We start from the raw sequence: 26,849 nt of genomic DNA on the forward strand, positions 1-26,849 counted from the left end.
CGCGCTCTCTGCCTCTTTTCAGCAATACGAAGGTGTGCCCCAGGGTAGTGTTCTGAGCACTACTCTTTTTCTGGTTGCCCTCAATGGTCTTCTTTCCTCTCTTTCTTCTGGTGTCTTCTCCGCTCTCTATGTCGATGATCTTACCCTTTGCTGTCAGGGTGCTGATTCGCCTCTCCTTCAGCGCCGGCTTCAACTTGCAATTGATGCCGTGTCGTCTTGGGCCACCGATCATGGCTTCAAGTTCTCTACTTCTAAGACTTGTGCCATGACTTTTACGCGGAAACGGGTTGTTCTTCGTCCCTCTTTGTCACTTTATGGTCATCCCCTTTCATACAAAGATTCCACGAAGCTTTTGGAGTTATTCCTTGACACTCGTTTGTCTTGGTCTCCCCATATCTCTTACCTCCGTGTTGAGTGCTCTAAGGCCCTTAACCTCCTTCGGGTCTTGTCCCATACTTCTTGGGGGGCAGATAGGCGCACTCTCCTTGCTTTACATTCCTCTCTTGTCCTGTCTAAGCTCGAATATGGTTGCCCTGCTTACTCGTCTGCTTCTCCTTCGACTCTTCGCCGTCTTGATGCTTTGCTCCACACTGGGTTGCGCCTCAGTTCTGGTGCCTTTCGTTCGACTCCCGTTCTTTGCTTGTATGTTGACACTGGCTTCCTGTCTCTCCAGGACCGCCGTGATCGCTACTGTCTTCGCTATCTTGCGCGGTCCTTACAACATCCTTCCTCTCGCCTCTGTCGTGCTTTAACTTTTACCCCTCCTGCGATTCCTGTTCCTCTTCACCACCTCCCTCTTTCTGTCCGGTTATCTCGCCTCCAGGATTCTCTTTCCGTTCGTATTTCTAATGTTTCTCCTCGTGTTGTTCCTTCTTTGCCCCCGTGGAGAGTCCCTCTTCCGCGGTTTTGTACTTCCTTGACCCGTATCACTAAAGCTTTTACCCCTCCTACGGTTCTAAAACGCCTTTTCCTTGAGCACTTTTCTTCTCACTCCCGCTCCGTTTCTGTCTTCACCGATGGGTCTAAGTCGGCGGACGGTGTTGGCTACTCTGTTGTTTTTCCTGATCGCACTTATATGTGTCGTTTACCTCCGGAGACTAGCATCTTTACAGCGGAACTTTATGCTATTCTCTATGCTCTTCGTCTCCTGCTTTCTCGCTGTCAGTCTTCCTTTGTAGTTGTTGACTCTCGTAATGCCCTCATGGCTCTCGGGTCCTTTAATCCGGTCCATCCAGTAGTTGTCGAGATCCAGCATTGGCTGTTTCTTGTTCACAGTAAATTTAAGTCGGTTGAGTTTTGTTGGGTTCCCAGTCATATTCGTGTGTCTTTAAATGAGCGTGCGGATGCTGCCGCCAAGGAAGCTGTCCGGTCTTGTCCCATCTCTCGTAAAGGCATTCCGTATTCCGACTTTTACCCGGTTATCCATTCCTCATTCCTTACCCGTTGGCAGGCTTCTTGGTTGTCTGTTACTGGTAACAAGCTACGTACTCTTAAATGTTGTGTTTCCTCGTGGCTGTCCTCCTTCCACCGTAACCGGCGGTGGGAAACAGCTCTGGCGAGGTTGCGTATTGGCCATACTCGCTTAACCCATGGTCACTTGGAGCACCGCCCTGCTCCTTATTGTCCTAGTTGCATTGTCCTTCTTACGGTCGTGCATGTCCTTCTTCAATGTCCCGACTTCCAGGACGAGCGTGTGTCTTGCTTTCCGACTGCCCCTCGCAGTCACCTGTCCCTGAATAGAATTTTTGGCGACATACTTTTGATATCGTTCGCCTTATGCGTTTTTGTTCTCGTATTGGCATCCTTGGTGATATTTAGCGCCCTCTGATTATTTTGCGCATTTGATGGTGCTACATATCCTTCCCGGTTTGGTGCCTTTTGATAATTACTTACTTTCTTGTAACTCTTCCAAAGGTTTTGCTTAAAAAATACATACTTAAGTTTTAAGATGTAATCATATAAGGGCTTCCATGCTCAGAGAAACTGTACTTACGTCATCCCTAAACTTTAAAATTAATCTTTCCATGTCTTGTGTTTTATAACATTTCAATTGGGTTTATTGCCAACTCATTCAGGAATCCTCGGGTCGCGGGATAAGTTCTCTTGGCCGTCCAAACCATTATGACCCCACACGCACGCTGCAATTCATGTGAGAACCAAGATTTTAGTACAAGATTTAGAGAAGAGAAGATGTGCAAGATTCTCGCTCAAGAGGGCTTAAGAAAATAGTTTACTATATCCTTGGGGTGACGTCACAGGTATTGCAATAATATTAAACTTTATTCATATTTTAACCTGAATAATATTCAAAATACCTATATTTGAGTATAAATGTGTAGTTAGGCTTAAAAGCTAAAAATCATGGTGGTATATCATTGGAAGTTTTAAACAGTTAATAGTTATAATTGGGAAATTTCCTATTATAAGTGTAAAATGATCCAGTTATAAATGAATATGTATTAGTAAAGAGTGACTCTTCCCTTTTAATATCTATGATTTTTGTGTAAACATTTTTTGCACCCAATTGGAAAATAAGATTTCTGGTATATATACAATTTATTAATGATAAAAGATACAATTTGTATAACATTCATGTTTATGAAAATACTGAAGGGAGACAAATTTACTTTTAGTAATGGTCATCGAACTACCCATTACTCGTTAATTTAAGAACAAATTATTATTTACATATAATTTGTTATTATGAGAAGCTTTGTCTTTTGGTTGTCTAGATTCTGTTTGTCCGTTCGTTTTAATCTTTTCATTTTTCCTAGGAGGAATCTACAAACTTTGTTGTCTTTTCAGTTGTCTAGATTTTATTTATTCATTGTAGCCTCAATATAGGAATACAGGGTAATATTTTTATCCAAAGGTTGCTGGGCATTATTCAGGCTGTTGACATGTTATTAGATTCCACAGCATTCTTAGAGAAATACTCCTTGAAGTTCACCCTTGGGACACCGATATTGGTTCGGCGGGGTATGTCTGCAGAGTTTCACGTTTATGATTGCTTTATGTTGTGAGAGAACCTTGGGCGTCTTGAAATAGCAAAGTTCCTTATCTACCCAGCGTCACTTAAATAAGGACGTAGGGGTTAAATCTTTCTTTAAGTGTAGACCTCTTGTTCAGGAGGGCAACTAGCTCCTTTCTCCGATCAAATCGCTCCGGCGACTTTTGAACCTTCACATACGACATTGTTATCCATACTTCCCATGCCTTTTAAGACGTCGAGCTTCGGTGTACTTATCTGAAGATAAGAAAACGTTAATATGGATACAGTGCACAAATAGTAATTAAATATATAAATCATTTAAAGAATGACAAAGCTTAAATTACATTCTCTAGAAAGCTGAAGAATGAATAAATATATGAATAAATCTAAGGAAAAAAGGCCCTCAGTAGGGTTCGAACCTACGACTGGGTTGATCTCTGACGCATCTTATTCGACTGCGCCACGACATGGTAAAAAAATGCCATTTTTAGTGCACCTGCCCTCAAGGCTCCCACAGCTTCAACAGGGAGAAGGTTCTAATCCTCATCACGGCCCTTATGGATTTGTTCATTTGATGCCTCACGCTATTGCGATTTCTGTGTAATCAGATACTGGTTCGGTAACATGGTAGAAGTTGTGAGGAACCAATTACCGCGTAACATACAATTAGGGTACATCGATTGTTTCAAGCGTAGGTTAGACATATGTTTGAGACTGGGTGAATATAAACAAGAGCCGTCTCGTATGGGCCAATAGGCTTTCTGCAATTGCTCAGTCATATATTCTTAACTTTATTGGGGTTAATACGTGCAATGAAGCTAAATTTTTGACTGAGAGACATTAAGTGCTACGAAATGGACGAGGATTAATCGAACATTTACGAAACCTGTACATCTTTCCTTTGTTATGGCGGTTTAGTTTGCATTTATCGAGCAATTTAATGAGAGGGTTGTTGTACTTAGCATGAACTTCTCAATTAGTTGAAGAATTATGTACGCAACATCAATCTGGTCAAGCTCATTTATCCCTCCATCAGTGAAATTACGAAATAGGAACGTTATTTAATATTCAACCTGCTATACACATATACGCAAATTCAGATTTTCTTTAAAACAAATATACATTGTTTTACCGATACATTTATAGTCACTAATGTTTGTACCTTTCAAACTTCGAGTAAGTATACTCGAGGTATTTTAGTCATGGTTCAACTGATAGTACGTGTCTAGGGACCCGAGTTCAATCTCATTGCAGTCCTTCCATATTTTAGTGCATATACATCACTATTTAAAAGCAGGAACAAAAATACAAGAACCTAACGTGGCTTCTTTCACTACAAGCTTAAGAGACCCAGCTTAGTTTGGAGGATAATCTGTTGATCTTTGACAAATTTCCCCACTGACCAATTCTAACTTGTCTTCACTACTCATTTATTAACACTGTCCCAACTCCTTACCCGTCTAGTATGAAGTAGCCGAGGGTGATGTGCCTGTAGTCTGGAACGGCTGCAACATGTTCCATCTTCTTGGCTTTTCCTCACAGAGAATCTCAGTTCCTTCATGTCGTGTGCAGGCGACGAGTCAACGTGGCTAGAGCATGTCGACCAGACCATACTAGAAGGTGAAGGGACGACGACGTGTCGGTCCGTTTTGGACCATTCACTAGGCATTGGCTAATTCCAAGCCACCCTTGGAAAATACCACAACTGTGTATTCGTATATTGTGGCTAAGGTGAATGAACCTGACAAACGCCATTTAGACGAGAAAGAAGAAGTTTAAGACGACGACAAAGTTTGTCGATTTCTCAGACGACGACTGAAATAACTGAAACAGCCAGCGTCATCTTAGATGGCTTAGGGAATTTTGACACAAGTGTCATCTTCGTAAAGATTCAAGAGTCACAATCTTTTCGATCTGCGGCGGGAGATTATTGCCCTACTGGACAAGCAAGGTCTACGCCTACAGAATTACAGTTTTGAGCCCCACGTCACATTATTCAAGCGACGGCGGGTGAATGAGAATGAACGTTCTTATTACAAGAGACCCACTGTTCAAACCCAACATCGAGAAATCATAAGAGATCTGATCAAATCTGCAAATATTCACCGCCGAACGAAAATCTCCATTCCAAGGGTGGGGTTCAAGGAGTATACCCTGAAGTATGCTTCCCAATCTACAAATATGCCCACGTCAAGTGGGCACTTTGCTAATTCCCAGCAAACCTTGGAAAATACCGCTACCGTGTATTCGTATATTGTGGCTCAGATGAATGAACCTGACAAACGCCATTGAGACGAGAGAGAAGTAGTTTAAGACGACGACAAAGTTTGTTGATTTCTCAGACGACGACTGAAACAGAAGGAGGACAGTCAAGACGACGCCAGAGCTTCTCATAATTACAAATTATATGTAAATAAAATGTTTTTTTTAATTCAGTATTTTTATAAACATATGATTTATGATTTAAATATAATATGATTTACATATATGATTTGTATCTGGTTATTGTATATAAAAATATAATTTTATGTATATAAAATAATGTATGTATGTATATAAAAAATTAATAAATTTTATTGTATAAAAAAAATGCAGGGGGTAATGATGTTGGTCAAGTTAGGAGTGAGGAACCAACAGATTCAGGATAGCCATTGAATTAGGAGCAAGGGAGGAATCCCGATCATATGTGGCATTCCTCCAAGAAAGGGAGTGGGAAATGAATGGTTGTCAAGGGCACTTTGTGTCAATTGCCGGCTGGAAAGATTTCAAATCAAATGCAATATCTTTCATAGACAAATGGGAACACTTGTATGGAAGAAATGAAATGTATGCTCGTGATGGGGTGCATCTATGGAGGGCTGGGGTTGTTGCGAGCTCGTTGGAACCAGTGATTAGAGGTGTTCGGGTTAAAACTTAGTAGATAGTGGTATGGGAATTGATTTGGAGAAGAAGGTAATAAAAGTATGGGTTTGTGGGAGAAAGGAATTGGCGAAATGATCAGGGAAAGAAAAGGGCCTCAAAATAACAATTCACTTAGGGTATATTACACTAACAGTAGAAGTCAAAGAAAGAAATATAACGAATTAAATGCTCTTGTCTGCACAGAAAAAAAAAATTATAATTTCACTTGCCGAAACGTGGATGAATGTAGAAAATAGAGAACTATTAGCCGAATATCAAATAAATCGATTTAAACCATTTCACACAGATCGATATATTAGACGAGGGGGAGTAGCCATACATGTTAGGGACAATTAGAAATGTCTCAAAGAGGGAATCAAAACCGAGCCACAAACTATTTGGATAGAATTAAACGAAAAAGCAAATAAATTATAGGAGTTATATATAGGCCACCAAATGTAGACAGAATGGAAGCAAAGCATCTATGGGATGAAATATCTAAAGCATCTAAATCTAACAGTATTTATGTCATGGGCGACTATTTTAGTGGAATAAACTGGTTGAACAAATCAGGGAATAGTGAAGCAGAAGATTTCCTAGAATTAATTGAAGATTGCTTTCTTACACAACACATTAAGGAACCAACTCTGGAAAATAATTTAGATTTTGTGTTAACCAACAGCGAAACAAATTAATGACTTCGAAATAGGTGGTGAGCTAGGGAACAGTGATCACAAAGAAATCAGATTTTGCATAGAATGGAACAGACCTGTAAGAGAAAATTCTGTTATGGTGCCTGATTTTCAAAAAGCTGATTTTAATAGCCTAAGAAATTTTTTGGGTCAAATAGATTGGAAAGTCTTGGGTATGGGGTGTGGGCCGGTCTTTGAGCGAGACATGAATCCAGCGATAGGTGACGTAAAAAGGGATTTTATGTAGATTTAATATATAACTTAATATATAGAAGCTTACAAGCGGATGAATGGACTTAACAAAAGGGGATATTAATAGGGTATTAAAAGTATCAATACAAGATACACGAAACAATGGGTATAAATTGGAAAAGTTTAGATTTAGGAAAGACTTGGGTAAATACTGGTTCGGTAACAGGGTTGTTGATATGTGGAACCAATTACCGCGTAACGTGGTGGGGTCCCTCGATTGTTTCAAGCGCGGGTTGGACATTTATATGAGTGGGATTGGGTGGTTATAGATAGGAGCTGCCTCGTATGGGCCACTAGGCCTTCTGCAGTTACCTTTGTTCTTATTCTCTAGTCTATGTCGTCCTGGACCAGTCTCATGTCGATAACTCATCTTCACTAGCTTTCCAGTTAGACATTTTGGATGCGATCCAAATTGAAAAATAACCATCTTCAATTTATAGGCAAGCAGCGAAGGAAATCTTAGAAGAAAAAGCAAGGCAACAGGTACGGAAGGAAAGGTGTAATAAAGAGGGGAAATTATAGGAATAAGAAAGTTAGAGAAAACTAGATAAAAAGGGTAGGCTTATGTTAAGTCATGTTAGAAAATTTAGAACATTTTAGTATAAACTGTTACAGGGAAAAGTCAACAGCAACAAAGCCAAAACTTAAGGCGATTCAGAAGAGAGCATTGTTTGCGTCTGCAGACAACACTTTTGTTCAAGTCTCATTTCATCAGCAGACTGAACTAGATTGCTACGAAAAGAGTTAGGCGAACTTTATGTCAGGAGGACGAAAGGTATTAGTAACAGTTTAAGTCCAGATATGAAGGAAAGGCAAAGCCCAGTGCAACTAATGTTGGTAGCAGGATGAAACACATACCTTAGCTTGATAATAAGCAAAGTAGATAAAAAATGTGAAGGGTAAACAAGGCCAGAGAATGATTATAAAGAAAATATCAGAATCGAGCCTTTAATCTTAGAGCGCGAAAGACGACATGGGAGGACATTTCTTTAGACCGTAAGAATAAAAGACAATGGCAGAAGGCCAATTGGCCCGTACGAAGCATCTTATTCGCAAGATTCCAATTCATGTCCAACCCATGTTGGACACAAAGAAGGGAGCCCCCCCCCCCCCCCCCCAACTTCCATGTTACGCGGTAATTTGTTCCATAAATCAACCCTGTTACCTAATTAGTATTTACCCATGTCTTTCCCAAATCTAAAAATTATCCAACTTATACCCATTGTTTCGCGTTCTGTCTGTTTTATACTCTTAATATATCCCCTATATGACCATTTTTCCGCTTAAACCTCTCATGTCAACCCCCCACCCCCTAACTTCAACTTTCCAGAGGCTGCAATTTAAGCTTTATATTAAATTATTTTAATCTGAAAGATCTCAAATTTGGGGAATTAACATTGCCATCCTACACTGGACACGTAGGAGCGAGTTTATATCCATTCTATAGTACGGGGACTAAAACCGAAGTGCACAATATAAAAGGGGCCTAACCAGAGAAAGATACAGCTTAAGAACACCAGGTGTCTTGTGACTAACTTTGATTAATAAATACCAGCGTCTTATTTGCCTTATTACGAACATTGGGATCCAACCGTCATGGATACTTTTATCCATATTACCCAAACACGTGGGTATCTTATGTGTAGATATATATATTATCTAATTATTGCCACTACGTTAGATGTACAGTTACATATACCGTAAGATTAACAATGAGAGTCGCGCTACTCCTCCGTCAATTTTACTCTTCCGAGGCATTTACTTCTCTAGACTAAAAAACATTAAACCTATCTACTATGAAACAGTAAAGCAGTTTGAGGCTCCTTCAGCCAACTACACCTGTATATTCCGTCTAAGACGGAATATATATATATATATAATATATAACGTCGTACCTAATAGCCAGAACTCACTTCTTGGCCTAGTATGCAAGGCCCAATTTGCCTAATAAGCCAAGTTTTCATGAATTAATGTTTTTTCGACTACCTAACCTAACGTTTTCCGCTACATAACCCAACCTAACCTATAAAGATAGGTTAGGTAGGTTAGGTAGGTTAGGTAGGTTAGGTTAGGTAGGGTTGGTTAGGTTCGGTCATATATCTACGTTAATTTTAACTCTTAAGAAAAAAAAATTGACCTCATACATAATGAAATGGGTAGTTTTATCATTTCATAAGAAAAAAAAAATAGAGAATATATTAATTTGGGAAAACTTGGCTTATTAGGCAAATCGGGCCTTGCATAGTAGGCTGAGAATTGCGTTCTGGCTACTAGGTACGACACACACACTTTATATATACTGGAACCCCAAACGCCGATTTCTGAAATTCTCTACGGCGTTAACCAAACCATCTTCCACTGGTATTTCGAAAGATTAAGATCGCCTCGTCGTAATTGTTACAGAAGGCTGGCCACACACACACCTACGACGTATCGAATGGTGGGTGTGAGTAGAGTACTGGCTTCTGCCCACATTCCGGCAGGTACTCATTGCCTCGCCCGGTGATTCTGATTGGCCATCAGAATTCCCGCCACCGGACGATCGTTAACGATCGCTGGTCGTTAACAACCCTGCATGGTTGTTAACGTCGTTCTCCCTGCACCATTGAGCAAGAAAAATATTACTCTTAATACCACCAATTCTATTCCGATGCGACGCAATACGGAACTTTACGTAACACTCCTCCCCCCCCCCCCCAGAAGGTGAAGGGACGACGACGTTTCGGACGACAGACCGAAACGTCGTCGTCCCTTCACCGTTTAGTGTATGGTTTGGTCAACATACTTTAGCCACGTTATTGTGACTCAACGCCTGCACTCCTCCCCCCTTAAATAAGTGTTGTCTCGGAGCATCCAAACAAACTTTCTTCGACGAATGTAGTACTATTCATTTTACGTCCATCATACAATGATTCAACTCGTTCTAGTCATGACACGTCTCATTAGACATACATTATAATTTCTTTCTGAAGATGTATTAATATACGAAAGTACTTGAGGAAATTCCTGTTTCAATTCAGGAAATAGTGTTAAGTTTCAATAGTGTTAATCCAGTTTCAATAGTGTTAACTAACAGGGAAACACAAATTAAGGACATCGAAATAGGGAGTGAGCTAGGGAACAGTGATCATAAAGAAATCAGATTTAGCATTCAATGGAATAGATCTGTAGGAGAAAATTCTGTTAAAGTGCCTGATTTTCGAAAAGCTGATTTCAATAGCCTAAGAATTTTTTGGGACAAATATATTGGAAAGTCTTGGGTATGGGGTGTGGGCCGGTATTGGAGCTAGACGTTAGCCCAGAGATAGTTGACGTAAAAGGGTTTTTCCATGTGGATTCAAAATATAACCTATTTAAAAATATTCTAAGCGAAGCCCAGGAATGTAGTATACCATATAAAATAAATAGATCGAATACTAATGATCCAAAGTGGATAACAAAGGATCTGAAGAACCTTTTAGGTAAAAAGAGAGCATGGTGCAAAAGGATTAAGAATGGGGAAATCTGTTTAGACCAGGAATTCGTACAGAAATAATAAAAGAGAGATAAAGAAAGCAAAAAGAAACTATGAAGTTCGCATAGCAAAGCAAGCAAAATCAAATCCTAAAGGGTTTTTCCAATTTTACCGAACAAAGATTAGGGAAAGAATAGGTCCATTAAAAACTGAGACAGGTCAAATAACAGATAGTGATGAAGAGATGAGTAGTATTTTTAATAAATATTTTGTATCTGTATTTACTAAAGAGGAACCTAACAATATGCCTTCAGCCGAACAAGTCTATGTGGGTGGGGACGAGGACAAGTTGACGAGTTTAGCAGTTACCAGGGAGGATGTTCTTAAACAAATAGTAAAATTCCAACCAAACAAATCCCCAGGGCCGGATGAAGTGTGTGCCAGGGTGCTTAAAGAATGCAAAGAGGAGCTTTGCGACCCACTGTCTACCATATTTAATAATTCAATAGAGTCAGGCAGAGTGCCAGAGTTATGGAAAGTTGCTAATGTGATACCAGTTTTTAAGAAAGGAGATAGATCACTTGCGACTAACTATCGACCAATTTGCCTAACGTCTATTGTGGGAAAGTTACTCGAATCTATAATTGCAAATAAAATTCGTGTTCAACTTGAAAACATAAATTAATAATTAAGTCGCAACATGGTTTTATAAATGGCCGTTCATGTTTAACAAATTTTTTATCCTTTTATTCTAGCATAGTTGAGGCAGTTGATAGTGGTAAGGATCGTGATGTTGTGTACCTTGACTTAGTGCCACATGAAAGACTGATTAAAAAGATAGAGGCTCATGGTATTGGGGGTGCTATAATAAGCTGGATTAGGGCATGGCTATACCAAAGGAAACAGTTAGTATAAATGGAGTCAAGTCAGAGTGGGAAAATGTTGTAAGTGGAGTGCCTCAAGGCTCTGTCCTGGGACTTCTTTTGTTTATAATAATAAACTAATAATTATAATAATAATGTAATGGCAAATGCAGTTTAATGCTGATAAATGTCAAGTTCTGAGGCTAGGTAATGATGATAGAGTTACAAGATATGAGCTAGATGGTGTTGAGATTGCGATAGGGGTCTGGGAGTTATGATTAATAAGAATTTAAAACAAAAGGATCAATGCATGAATGTTCGTAATAAGGCAAATCGGACACTCTAAATTATTAATCACAGCGTTAGTAACAAGACACCTGGTGTTGTTCTTTAGCTATATCTTGCTCTGGTTAGGCCCCATTTAGATTATGCAGTTCAGTTTTGGTCGCAGTACAATAGAATGGATGTAAATTCACTTGAACGTGTCCAGCGTGGGATGACTAAGTTAATTCCCCAAATTAGAAATCTTTCATATGAAGAAAGATTAACAAAGCTTAAGTTGCATTCACTGGAAAGGCGAAGAGTTAGGGGTGACATGATAGAGGTTTACAAGTTTTTTTGTTTTGTTTTATTTTTACATGCTAAGCATGTAATTTAAATACAATAAAAATACAGAAAACCGAAAGGAAAACAATAGACCACCGGCCAGAAGGGCCGACAGCAGAGCACAACAAAACACTTACACAAGAAAAACATGAAAAATACAGCATACATCAAAGCACAAAACAGAATACAATGGCAAACTAGCAATTACAGTAACAACACAAAACAACACCTCCAGAAAAACAAAACATACATCAAGAGGCATAGCATGAAACATAACAGGACAAACACAATACTGTCCAAACAAAACATAAAGAACAAACACGTACAACAGGTAAAGCAATATAAAAACAATACATTAATAAAAAACACACACAAAGCCATCCGCCCCGTAAACAAAAGGCGAGGCCAAAATAAACAATAACAATAAACAAGCAAACCACGCACACCTGAAAACAAAACAGGCACAAACACAACAACATACATGCACTGGCCTGAAGGACCGAGAATGAAACAACAGAGTACATCAAGAAACAGAACAAGACACTTCAGCACAAAACAAATCAATACACATCCATACAAAGACACTAAACACCGGCCTGAAGGGCCGACAACAAAAACAAATGAAAAATACAACAAAACAACGATCAAGAGAACAAACATAAGACCAGCCTGAAGGGCGCACAATAGGTACAACACAGTTCAAACAAACCACAGGTCAAAGCACACACCAAACACACAGCAAGCACACAGACTACGAAAAGATCTCATGCTTGTCCGGCGACTCTTCCGCCGTGAATCGAATGCAATACGCCTCCCAAAGTAACATAAGGTCCTCAGAAGCAGGGTCATTTTGGAGCATACGAGGATCAGGCATTAACCGAGCCCGACGAATCCAGATGGTAGAAGGGCACCACGGAACAGGACGCACACGGTCATCAATGTCAAAACGCAACGGATGGTCAGCATCATTTGCCACTCCGGAGGCCAAGATGAGAGGGAGAGGCTCCTTCCCATGAGGCCGGGCAATGGGCAGCGCACTGGAAGCCTCCTCGGCTGCCTCACAGGCTCCCTCGTCAACCACCGAACGTTGTACCTGCTGGGACCCCCCACGCTTGGCATCCTCCTTCAGCACCAGCTTGATGCCTCGGCTCGCACCAGGACCCACACCATCCACGTCTGTAGGAGCAACCACCTTCCACTGCGTAGAACCTTCTGCAGGAGAAAGAACAGGATGTAAATCAGACGCACAACCATCGTCAACAGCAGACACATGGACATCAGCCACCACCAGCGTCGTAGAGCACGAAGCACCCGGGATCGCCACACCATCCCCCGAAGCTCCACCCGCGTCGTAGTCCTCCACATCAGCCCAAGCAGTAGAAGAGCGCCTAGAACGCTTGGGCACTGGCCGCACATCCTCACAGCCGGAGGTGGACCCAGACCACCCAGAACCACGAGCCTCACGAACCGGGCGAACCAACGCCCGTCGCAGCACCGCAGCAGCCTCAACCACATGGGGAACCAGGCCGCACACAACAGGACGCTCCGCAGCCCCCCCAACACCCAACACAGCCGCAACACCTGGCGAGGGTGCAGGACCGGGCGCAGCAGCTGGAGTCGAGGAAGACGCAGACGCACTCGGCTGAGGGACAAGCACCGGGGGCATGTCGGGTGACGCAGGGGGGGCCGCAGCAGCAGCGACTGGGACCTGCCTCTCCTCATCCCCGGAATCCACGCCCTGAGGGAGCGGCGGGAAATCTTTTTCCCGGAATAAGTTAACAGGTGAAGCAGGGGCCTCATGCCCTAACTGGCCACACCAGAAACAAGTACGGGGCTGCCGGGCATAGTACACCCGAACGTAGTAACCCAGCAGCCGGACAGAAGATGGGATATCCGACCGCAGGCGCATACCTAAGGTACGGACGTTCGTCTGCTTCCCAGCATGCTTCCCCGAGGAAAGCTTGTTCACCCGCACACTGATGACAGCACCATACCTCCCGAAGAAACGCCGGAGAAGGTCTTCAGGGAACTCCAGGGGCGCACCGTGCACACTGACATATGTCAGGGCACCATTTCGGTCCGAGATCGTAACGGAGCCTGCGCCATCCGGCAACCGCAACGAACGCCCTTCGTTCCGCCGGAGGAAGTCCCGATACTCCTCCTCCCCCACGAACTTGACAATCACCCGGTGGGCCGTAACAAGCTCAACTGGAGTCAACAAACTCCATACACAGCTTCCACCGGGACACGAAGCATGTCGCACATAACTAACTCAGTAGCCGGATAGCCAGCCTTACACGAGAATTCCAGGCCCACGGAATTTACCCGCAAAACAGGAGGAATTGCCAGGCCCCCCATGTCATAACGGCCACGTCAGCACGCAGCCAGGCAGGCAACAACACTGGTCAGGGAGGGTAAGAGACCCCCACACCCCCTGCAGGCGAAAACTGCAAACTCCCCAAACTGCCGGAGTGGTCAGACGACACGTCTTCACCCTACGGCTGCTCAGGTGGAACCTAGAGGTTTACAAGTGGATGAATGGACATAACAAAGGAAATATTAATAGGGGTATTAAAAGTTTCAACACAAGACAGAACACGAAACAATGGGTATAAATTGGATAAGTTTAGATTTAGGAAAGACTTGGGTAAATACTGGTTCAGTAACAGTTGTTGGTTTGTGGAACCAATTGCCGCGTAACGTGGAGGAGGTGGTGTCCCTCGATTGTGTCAAGCGTGGGTTGGACATGAGAGATTGGGTGGTTATAAATAGGAGCCGCCTCGTATGGGCCAATAGGCCTTCTGCCTATTTGCATTTGTTCTTAGAGTACTATTTGCCTATTTGCATTTGTTCTTAGTAGAGTTAGAGTACCGAAGTCTTAAGAGTGTTTGTAATGTTAATAGGCAAGGCCCAAGTAAACATTAGTTCAGTAACAGGGTTGTTGATATGGGGAACCAATTACCGCGAAACATTATAAAAACATAACGTAAGAATAAAGGTAACTGCGCTGCAGTTACCTAAAGACCTGCTAACATTTTATCATCAATTTACTGTTAATTTATCAATTTTTTTCTATTAAAGGACTTGCCCGAAACTATGCATGCTAGTGGCTTTACTAGAACGTTAATTCAACATATTTTCTTATTCTGTTAACACCCAATATAACGTGTATATAAAGAAACGAACTTTGGGTATATTACACTAACAGTGGAAGTCTAAGAAAAGGAATCTAGTGCTCTTGTCTGTATAGAAAAATATATTTAACTTACCGAAACGTTGATGAATGTAGAAAAAATAGAGAACCATTAGCCGAATATCAAAAAAATGGATTTAAACCATTTCACATAGACGAAAAGGGGTGGAGTAGCCATTTATGTTGGGGACAATTTGAAATGTAGTCTCAGAGGGAATCAAAACCGAGCTACACAAACTATTTGGAAAAAATTAAATTTTAAAGCAAATAATCCTATAATAGGAGTTATATATTAGGATGACAGACACTTTTTTGACATAGCTAGATGGCATAGGCTATAGCTCGGCCTCTTGATATAGCTCGAGTGCATAGAGGAGTTGTGTAAAACCCTGGTTTGTGTCCGACTGCAGGATCCAACAAGTTCAGTAGTTAATCAAGTTATTATTTGGAAATATTTCCCCATTGCAAGTAAAATGAGAGTTATAAATGAATGTCTTCATCACTTACTACCCGATTTTATTGTATAAACATAATTGCACAATTAGAAAAAAAAGATTTCTGGTTTATATACAATAAAGTTAATGATAAAATAATTTGTATAACATGAAGATAAAAATTTTGTAACATGTTTATAAAAATACTTTTAGAGACAAATTCAGTCTTAGTACTTGTCATCGAACTAACAATGCGTTACTTTAAAAACAAATTAATTATAATTTACATATAATTTATAATTAGAAGCTTTGTCGTCATCTTGGTCATCTTTGTTTCAATTATTTCATTCTCCTGGGAGGAATCTACAAGCTTTTTAGTCCTAGATTGCGTCTTTGTCTAGATTGTGTTTTAGTTTCAGTCATCCGAGCCTCAATATAGGAACAGGGTAATAGTTTTATCCAAGGGATGCTGGGTATTATCCAAGAGATTGTTTGACATTTACGTTCGTAGATGCGACAGCTTCGGAGTATACACCTTTAAACCCACCCTTGGGATACTGACATTTTTTTCGGCGGTGTATCTCTTGCAAAGTTTATCAGATCTTTTACGATTTCTTTATGTTGCGAGAGAACAGTCTCTAAAAGAGTTCATCAGGTAGTTCATTCTGGGTAGTTCATCTACGCTTAAATAAGGTGACGTCGGGAGTTGAAACTGTAGTTCTGCAATCTTAGCCATTGTCCAGGAGGTCAACTAGCTCCTCCCTAAGGTCAAACAACTTCGGTGACTTTAGAACGTTCACATAGAAGACACTTTCGTAGAAATTTCTCAGGCCATCTAACACTACTTACAGGTTCTGTACTTTTCTGAGGAGAGAAGGAACACGTTAATATGGATACAGTGCACGAATAATAATATCTAAGAATCATTTGAAGAATGACAGCCTGAATTACAATCTATAGAAAGGCGAAGGAATACATAAAAAAAAAACGTGAATAGGGTTCGAACCTACCTCCGGGATGATCCCAGACGCGCCTTATGCGACAACATGGTAAAAATATTGCAACTTAGGGTGCAACTGCCCTTACAAGCCTCCCGCAGTTTCTACAGGGAGAAGGCACGTCTGGGATCCCAAACGTAGGTTCGAACCCTCATAACGGATCTTATGGATTTGTTCATTTGATGCATCACGTTATTGTGATAGTGTAGAGAGAATAGTAGCTCGATAACATTTTTGAAGTTGTGCAGAGCTAATTACTGCATTACAATACAAGGAGTACCTTTATTGTTTGAAGCATAGGTTAAATATTTATGAATGAGATTAGGAGGGTGTGAACAAGAGCCGTCTCGTATGGGCCAATAGGCTTTCTGCAATTACTTTTATTCTTATGTTCTTAACGTTTCTGATAGGGTTAATAGATGCAATGAAGTTAAATTTTTGACCGATTGTGGTAGACATTAGGTGCTACGAAAGGGACGAGGATTAATCAAATATTTTTGAAAATTTTAAATCTTCATTTATGGAGGATTAGTTTGCATTTATTGATCAATTTAAGAAGTAAGAGGAGGTTGTACTTACCATGAACTGTTCAATCCTTTGACGAATGATGAATGCAACAGCCTCGTCTGTCAAGAAGCTTATCTACCTCACTCCATCTGTGAAATTACAAATAAAAAAATGTTAATTTATTATTTAACCTATGTATATGCAAATTCAGGAATTTTTTGTTAATCTTTAAAAGTTTTACCGATACATGTATACTGTCGCTAATGTTGGTACCTTCCAAACTTCAAGTTACTATTAAGAGATATTTACTCTTAGTTCAACTGGTAGTACGTGTTGAGGGACGAGAGTTAAATCCCATTGTAGTCCCTCCATAGTTTATCGCAGATAAATCACTTGCGAGTTTTATTATGTTCAGTAATGTTATGGCCACTATGGGTCGCAACCGGGTTCTTTGATGGTGGAGGCAAAACGATAGTATCCGACCCCAAGTCGGTACTGGCCTTCAAAGAGTATTAGGTAGTGTAATAAACCTAAAAACGTGGATGGGGGGGGGGGGAGGGCATTGAAGCAGAGCTAAACACAGAATATATTCCCATCACCATAAATAAACAAACGGAATTATTACTCTATTTGGAAATATATATAGGTGCCGCTCTCATATAGGAGACCGAGCACTCATGACGCGAATATAATGTAGCCTTCGTTAATGTTCGGGCTCCGCTTCCGACCTTACTAGGTACAGTACCAGGAAATACCCGCGAGCCTACCAACATTATCACGAAGTGCCTCTCTACCCAACAACCACTCTGCAGCAAAGAACCTCAGCCACGCACTTATTAGGGCCCCACTTCACGGACAACTACAGAGGTGTCGCACCCCTGGCAGAAACCTCTAGCAACGGTCTAGCAACGGTCTAGCAACGGGATAGCAACGGGATAGCAACGGGATAGCAACGCTCCTCAACAGGCACTTTACTCTCTGTCGTCTCTCCCCTTCGCCAGTCCCGGGATATGACGAACTCTTCCACCACTACTCCACTAGTATTAACAACACTTCTGATCGGCGGCGGCTCACTTAGTTGTCAGACGGGACTGAGTTGGGCGAGTTCAGGCTGCTCAAGGTAGACTTTCATCCACAGTACCACTGCTGCTCCACGGCATCTCTGTGGATACAGACACGTCATCAGTTCTAAGGTACGGGAGACATTAGGAAGCAACACTTACTCTTTTGGTCATTGACATTTATGCTCGTAGTAACTACAGATGCCGCTGGTCTTGAATTGCCTTATCACCAGAGGTCACTCACTACCACCTCACTGGTTTCTCAAGGCAGGAATCTTGAGCCAATTACACCTACTACGCCACCCCCAATAGATGGCGTTGTCCAGGTAGAGTCCAATTCCATGGGGGTTTGAGAGCAGACTCACAGATGGCGCTGAAGTCGCTCCTCCATACGTCAACAGTGTCGTTGGGTTCGTAACAAATATATTAAAATCCAAGAACCTAACATAGTTTCTTTCACAAGCTAATAAACAAGCAGCTTAGTTTGGATAACATAATCTGTTGAACTTTTAATGACTTTGTAAACTCCCACTGACCAATTCTCCTAACACTCTCTCATCAGTCTGGGTCGGCTGCAACATGGTCGAGCTTGTTGTTGTTGTTATTGTTATAGATTCAGCTACTCGGAACAAGTTCCAAGTAGCACGGGCTATAGTGAGCCCGTAGTGGACTTACCTGGCACAGGAGCGAGGCTGTGTGTGGGTCTGGTCGAGCTTCTTGCCTTCGCTCCAAAGAGAATCTTGCAGTTCCTTCATGTCGTGTTTCACGTTACCTGACAGGTCCAAGTTGGCGATGTGGGTAGGCTCCGTTCTGGTAGTCATTTCGGATGCCATCTGCAATGAAACTTACACGTTGTTGTTATTTTAGATTTAGCTACTCAGAACGAAGTGTTCATGTAGCACGGGCTATGGTGAGCCCGTAATTGAGTTCGGTTATTCGCGATAACCTTGTTACTGTGATATTTGGGTCAAAGTTTCAAATAGAGGTGGGGACTCCTCCGTTTTTCCAGTTTATTTTTCGCTTCTGTTTTAGTGCACTGGTTTTAGTCTTGCTTTAATAACATTATCTTGGTGGCGGATGTAGATGCAAAATGCTCACTAGTGAGTCCCATTCCTCAATGGCTTTTCTAATCATTGTAGTCGCAGTGGAATATGCATCTAATGTAGCTGGCGTCGTTGGATTAATGTTGAGTTTGATGCGCAGGGGTTCAGTAGCTTCACATTCCAATAAGTAGCGCAATAGTGGCGCCTCTGCTTCTGTTCCAGAGATATGACACCTTTTAACTATTGTGTTCATTACCTCTCAGCAGCATTGGTAACCAAGTCTGAGTCTGTGTATGGCTACTGTAATGTCTCTGGATATCTTTTTGCCAGGCTTGAAAGAGGAGTAACTAGTGGCTTGTTCGTACCATATCGCAGTGGATCTTCCTTCCGCTACTTTGGCTCTGTGGCGACTTTTGATAGTTGAGAGTATTTTCTTCTTTATTTGCTCTTTAATCTGTGAAAAACTTGGAGGTATTTGAACCTGTACAACAGGTAGAGCAGTGGCAGTTTTTGCTAGTGAGTCTGCCTTTTCATTACCATCTATGCCAATGTGACTTCGTATCCAATTTAGGGTGATTGACAGCCCTAGATTATGGGTCTCTTTTCCTATATGTTGGATTTCTGTGAATCGAAAATTATCTCTGTGCTGACTGGATAACAATGCCTGGAGCGAAGATTTAGAGTCGGTATGAATGATGACATCATGTAAATTATTCTCAATTGTCGGCCTCCTTCAGGGCATATAATTCTGTTTGTAATGTTGAGCACCCACTATAAATGCTCCAGTAAGCTTTATGGATGGTAGTGTAAACTGCTGCCTCAGCAGAACCTCTTTCTTGATCAACTGATCCGTCTGTGAAGATGTGAGTCGTTGTAGGTCTTGAGATGGTTTCCATTTGTTGCTCTATGACTACTTTGATCCTCTGTGAGTCATATGCTGATTTTTTAACTGGTAATCATTCAATGATTATCTTTAGACTCGACTCTTTTCCATGGAGGAGGCTGCCAAAAGTGTTCATATGGTCTAACTTCCCCATTGTTTTTAATGGTCCATTTCAAGTCCATTTTCTCTAGAATCTAGACCAGATTATCCATCCATGTACTTGTTCTATATTGAAGGTTTTTCTGAAGCGTTCACTGTATGCGGTCTTTGATTGACAGTCTGGCGGTGGTTCCAACAAGTTCTGCTGTTATGGGAGCTATCCTTCGTTTGATCCGTAGAGACTCTCTCTACGCGTCCATATAGGTGCTCCGTGGGATCGGATGCGCCCCGGCTGCCCGATACCAGGAAATAGCGGAAGGATGGGGTCCCTATAGTCTCTTCAGGCCATAGACCCTAGAAGATTTTCCATGTTTGGTGAAACTAAAATGTGAACGGTTGAATCACAAATACTTTGCTTCCTGAGGATACGACGATCTGTCGTTGTTCTGTATATTGGTGAGGTTTTATGGAAAACAAAATCGTTTGGCCACGTTTCCTTAAACCAATGCTTCTGCTCCTCCCCCCTCGTAGTGAATACACGGGAGTCAGGCGACTGTTGTGGGTTGTATTCTGGAAAATGTCAAGGCCTTGAGAAACCTTGATAATTCAAATAGCTTTTCTTCCCCCTACAAAGAGTGACGACATTTGATCAATAAATCTTTTAGTTAACGTCTGTTTGTGAAGGTAATATTGTGACATTCTGGGTAGTGCGGAGTACCGTTATCAGTTGGCATGTATACTGAGCGATGCTTATATCTCCCATTGTAGTATACCTTGTGGTTTACTATTTATTTGTATTATACAATGTAGTGTACTCTTTATTGGTTATTTTATGTGGTTTACTTTTTTGGTTGGTGGACTCTTTTTTTTGGGTTATACCATGTGGTATACTTGTCTGCTTCATTAGATAAGGATTGCGTTCGATTACAGTTCAGATTCCTGAATGCAGTATAGCCTGCTTATATTGTCTAACCTTTCATATTCCGCTGATTGAACTCGGTATATGTGTGGCGTTTGGGATATGTTTGGGCGCTGTTGGCAGAAACCTCCCAATGAGTTTGACTGTTGAATTCGTCTTCTCTTACAGATATATATTTATATCCAGTGTCCTTATATCCGGACACTGTCTTTCCTTTCCGCCATTTTTATTACTTTGTATCCGGCCTCCTGCTCCAGCACCCATTTTCATTACCTTATATCCGGCCTCATGACCCAGCACCTATTTTCATTACCTTATATCCGGCCTTATGACCCAGCACTCATCTTGCATTTCATGCAACAATCACTTGCCACGAGTGATCGTTGAATGTTATAAGAGCTTTCTTTGCGCACTTTTCGTCCGAGTGGGCGTGCCTGTGTTCTTATCTGTGCTTTTGTGCACAGCTCAATTTTTGTGTTTTGGTTTAGCAACAAAAAGGTAAATATGTTTTTGTGATGTGTTTCTCTGTATTTTATCTAAAAGGAGAATGTCCTGACGAGTGATTTCTGGAGCCGCCGAAGACCCATTCACTCAAGTGGGAGGAGACCAGGTCCAAGCATTGATTTTAGATACTCCTTCACTGCTTGTTCTTTCTGTCTCTGTCTCTCTCTTCCTTTTATCTTTTATATATATATACAAGAGTTGTTACATTCTTTTACAGCCACTAGCACGTATAGCGTTTCGGCATGTCCTTAATCTTAATTTTCCCCGGAAAACGACCCGTTATATAGTTTAACAACTAGGTACTTTCAGCGCCGTGGAGAGGGGAGACCTGCTGCCTGGGTAACAGCTTCTCCCCCGAATCAACCTACCCTTGGCTTTGAGCTCTGGTGAGGCCACTCCAGACCGACAACCAGAGCGCAACTCCATAGTCTCTTGAGACTGATGGATGCCAACTAGTACCCATATGGAGACTGTGGGAACCAACCTGTGAGATTTATATTTATTTAATTTATATGAATTTATATAGAATTTATATTTATGTTAATTTGCATACTTCGATAGCAATTTGTATGATGATAAGTGGACTGTATTTCTGCAATAATCTCACAAACGATCCTCTACACATTAGGGGGGGTTTATATTGAATTTATATATATGCAGCCAATCAAACTACAGTATTAACTACACATATTGTTAAACATTGAAGAGGTTCCTTATCTTATTGTATAGCAGGCCTTAGTCCACCAGGTATAACCAGGATGTAGACACCGAATTATCCTCTTTGAGGTAGCTTCCATCACCCAGTAACTGGCACACAAAGCATGCTTCCTTGTCTTGACCTGTCAAAAGGGCGCTAGCTATGAAGCCAGAATCCTAATATATGACAGCTATATCAGAGAAACCACTGTACAAGGAACCATTAAGACCTAGGCTTAATTACCTTTAGTATGAGGCGATCTCGTATTCTAACCGGCTCACCCTATCTAATGACATTAATGGCCACAAATGATAGATAAATGGATTTCGGCAGAACACTTAACTTGTATTTGTTGACAGCGTGTTGATGATGGTACACCTTTGGTTTCCATAACACTTCGTCCAAGTAAAATTAACAGGAGCCGAATTGCTCCCATGCCTCTGGTCTAAGTACAATAACAATGACAGACCACTCCCTCACAACTGACGCTACTGGCCTACATTGTCCAGATGACAGTAAGTGATAGAAGGGTCACATTTACTCTATTTTAATTTTGATAATTAAGTTAATTTATATGAGATGTTTTTATGATGGTAAAGTCCAAAGACTAATTTATTTAAGAATAATTCCCACCACAATAGGTGGTGAATTTATAATAGTATGTGGCAATGATATCCCGTTTTCTATAGACGGAAATTCCACTACAAGTTTCATTTTCTATGGGTAACTTGTTTATACAACACAACAATATTATCTGTCTGTATGATATTATTAAATGGTGTCGGATTTTCCGACAGAGACGAGGAGTCACAATAACGTGGATGAAATATGTTGACCAAGCCACACACTAGAAAGTGAAGGGACGACAACGTTTCGGTCCGTTCTGGACCATTCTCACTCGGACTGTAGGTACCTATACACTACTGGATGAACAAAGGCTACAGTTAAGGATTGGCACCCAGTAAATTCTCCCCAGGCCAGGATACGAACCAAGGTCAAAGTGCTTCCGATATGCCAAGCAAGTGTGTTACCACTTCCCCGTGGGGACTGCGAATCTCCACGGATCTGTTTACTCACCAATCTGGCTGGCTTTAACCACCGTCTTTCGCCTGGGCAGTAGGTTATCTAGGATATGGTTCTTAACCCACCTTGTAATTGATCAGTTACAAAATATCAAAGCTATCAAATATCGTTATTAGTTAAAGCTACTAACTAAATCTCCCAATTAAGGTTACGAAATAACTCAACTGAGGTTACTAACTAGTGATATTGAAACTACATGTATATTTTAGTGCTACTACTTGAATATTGCTTTCTTGGCTGCGATTCTGCTAAAAATGAGATTCATGAGGTGATGGGACGAGCTGAATGGGGTTGTTGAGGGAGGGGGTAAATGTTCTCGATGAGGAGGAGTAGGAGGGATGGGATGTGATTGTACAAGGAAGGGAGAGAGAGAGAGAGGGGGGGGGGCAAAAGGGAGGGAAAGTATGAATGGGAAGGAGGAGGGTGGGGGGGGGGGGAATGAGGGTCAGCGGATACTTGAACAATAGTTTTTTTTTTCCTCACAATGAAAACTATTTAATTTTAAAAAAACGTTTTCTGTAATTGTCGTCATGTTGCAGCATAGAGGCAAATGTGTTTTATTTTTGTCTTAAAATATATGAATATATTTCCTTTGTTTTGTGTTATAGCTCGATAGTGTTTTTTTGTACATAAAAAAAAAAAAACTTAGTGGGTATGCCCGAGATCGATAGAAATGGACGGGAGATTTAGACAATAATTACAATCGAATTAAGAACATGAAGCCAACCAAATACCAATTTCATGGTTATTTCGTGTGCATTGTGCGGGGATTATTTACTGCATATAAAGTGAAGCCAGACGATATAGTAGCTACAAGTTCTTTGCTACAGGTCCAAGAGATACATGCTCTGTATACTACAGTTGTCGGCACACATTAACACCTTCCTGGTACAGGCGTCCACCGCCTATGGCGTAGGCACATCGGGGAGGAGACACACTCCTAGCCCGCCTCGATCGCTTTGAGACAGGCTGCCGGTCGTCTGAGCTATCACTCCCACCAACATTTCCATCTTCCTGCACCACAACAGAACTCTATGGCGGGCACGCTTTACCCCTGAGAACCGCAGCTTCCACAACCGGGGGCCACACACGGCACGAGACAGCTCCTCGTGGACAGCCAGTGCGACAGGAGACACCGTATTCAGAGAAGTAGCAGGCAGGGGCGGCTGAGACGGAAAAGCCGACGGCGTGGGCTGAGCTGCACCAACCCCCACACCACCACCCAGGCGAGCTGCAGGATCCGACACTGGGGCAACAGACGGCAGGGAATCAACACACATGCCAGCACCAGGAAACGGGTCCGGGGCCGAAAACGCCGACAACAGGGTTGTCCCGGCATGCCTCACACCCCGCAGCACCGGGAGGCTCCACCTGAAACACGTCCGGGGCTGGCCCGCATGAAACACACGTACAGGGAAACCCAACAGGATGGTATATGATCCCTGAGGCGCATGGCAAGAGTGCGGGTCCCACACAGGACCCCCTTCTGCCTCCTGGTGGGGTTAAAAGTTTTTGTGGGCGTTCATCCGCACACAAAGAACCCGCCCAAAACGGGCAAAGTACCGACGGGATTTTAGGCAACGAGAAAATCATCACAGCAGCCATCACAGGCCGACGAAAAGTTAAGGAAAAAGATGTGTTTAGTCAACAGGCCGGATTTATGTGTTGGGAAGACTTCATATTTTTGTATTTTGATGAACAAATCGTATTTTGTTTTGTATATTAATGTTCAGTAACTGCACAAAACTACATATTGTATCACATAACTATCAGAATTAAGATGAGGGAAGGGGGGTAGGGGCAATTCATATATTTGTCTGATCTCATGCTTCTTCATAAAAAGTTTTGCTGTTTAAAATTTATGCGCATTATTAACTGACTGTTGTTTTTAGTTCGACAGTAATAGTTCAAGTATCCTTGTCCAGGTATGGAATCCAAGGCAGAATTCTTGCAGGGGAATCCAAATCAGAGCCCTGATAGGTAATCCAAGGCAGAGTCCAGGTGGTGGGGGGTGGGGCATAGTGCCTGGAGTTCTTGACTAAAGATCAAAATTATTTCATTTCTTTTAAAAACAAAAGAAATCCATACCTACATTTAAGGATGTAATCATCATCATATGAACTTCCATTATCAGAGAAATTGTACTTATATCATCCCTAAACTTTGAAATTAATCTTTCTTTGAAAAAAAAGGAGTCCAATATGATTACTTCTACTTTATAGTATTTTAGTTGGGTTCATTATTGACTCATAATCAGGAATCCTCGTGTCGAGGGACAAGTTCTGATGGCCGTCCAAACCGCCACGTTCTCTTGGCCAGCCAAACCGTCAAGTTCTCATGGCCGGCCAAACCGTCAAGTTCTCTTAGCCAGCCAAACCGTCAAGTTCTCTTGGCCGGCCAAACCGTCAAGTTCTCATGTCCGTCCAATCCAATATGGCCCCGCACGCACGCTGCCGTTCATGTGAGAACTAATCGTTATAAAATTGGGAGTTGGGCTGTTTTATTCGAATCAGAACTGAATATATTGATTTGTTTAATATATGATGTGTTAGATTTTATCTCACTTACAAGGCCAAAGAAAATAGTTGTTACTCAATCCTCGCGGTGACCTCACAGATATGACAGCAATATTAAACTTATAATTCATATTTTAAGAATAAGCCTCAAAATACCTACATTTAAGTATTAATTTTTAGTTAGATTTAAAAGCTAAAAATCCTCCTCGCGGTACATAATTAGAAGTGAGTTTTAAGTAGTTAAGTTATGTTATAATTGGGAAATATTTCCCATCATAAGTGTAAAAGGTTCCAGTTATATATGAATATGTATTATAAAGGGAAGAGTCACTCTTACTATCTTGGTGATTTTATTGTGTAAAAATTATTGCATCCAATTGGAAAATAATATTTCTGGTATATATACAAAAAAATTTATTAATGTTATTTATATTCAAATAAAGATACAATTTATATTGTATCTTATATCACTAATAATACATGATTTTATATATCATGTTAAATCATATATTATATGTAAATCATAAATCATATATTATATTTAAATCATAAATCATATATTATATTTAAATCATAAATCATATTATTATATCATGTTTATAAAAATCCTGAATGAAGACAAGTTCAGGTCTCGTTACGTTAAAAACAAATAAATATTATTTATAATTTACATATTATTTGTAATTATGAGAAGCTCTGGCGTTGTCTTAGCTGTCCTCCTTGGCTGTTTGTTTCAGTCGTCGTCTGAGAAATCAACAAACTTTGTCGTCGTCTTAAACTTTTTCTTTCTCGTCTAAATGGTGTTTGTGTGTTAGTTTCAGGTTCATTCATCTGAGCCGCAATATACAAATAAACGGTAGTAGTATTTTCCAAGGGTGGCTGGGAATTAGCCAAGTGCCCACTTGACATGGGCATATTTGTAGATTGGGAAGCATACTTCAGGGTATACTCCTCGAACCCCCACCCTCGGAATGGGGATTTTCGTTCGGTGGGGAATATTTGCAGATTTGATCAGATCTCTTATGATTTCTCGATGTTGGGTTTGAACGGTGGGTCTCCTGTAATAAGCAAGTTCATTCTCATTCACCCACCGTCGCTTGAATAATGTGACGTGGGGTTCAAAACTGTAATTCCGTAGGCGTAGACCTTGCT

General features: G+C 41.3%; 2 long non-coding RNA genes across 2 annotated transcripts; both read right to left on the reverse strand.

Annotated features, from left to right (window-relative positions):
- Positions 1-2,537: 2,537 nt before the first annotated feature.
- LOC138369051 (uncharacterized) lies at positions 2,538-9,282 on the reverse strand. Its single transcript, XR_011229743.1, has 3 exons — positions 9,125-9,282; positions 4,449-5,341; positions 2,538-3,247 (listed from the first exon to the last, which is right to left on the reverse strand). It is a non-coding gene; the product is annotated as an uncharacterized lncRNA (long non-coding RNA).
- A 6,716-nt stretch (positions 9,283-15,998) lies between these two features.
- Positions 15,999-18,118, reverse strand: LOC138368769 (uncharacterized). The gene is made up of 3 exons (XR_011229673.1): positions 17,967-18,118; positions 16,965-17,041; positions 15,999-16,251 (listed from the first exon to the last, which is right to left on the reverse strand). It is a non-coding gene; the product is annotated as an uncharacterized lncRNA (long non-coding RNA).
- Between the last annotated feature and the right edge of the window lie 8,731 nt (positions 18,119-26,849).

The sequence above is a fragment of the Procambarus clarkii genome, chromosome 26 (assembly GCF_040958095.1).
Source record: "Procambarus clarkii isolate CNS0578487 chromosome 26, FALCON_Pclarkii_2.0, whole genome shotgun sequence".
In the NCBI taxonomy this organism is placed as follows: domain Eukaryota; kingdom Metazoa; phylum Arthropoda; class Malacostraca; order Decapoda; family Cambaridae; genus Procambarus; species Procambarus clarkii.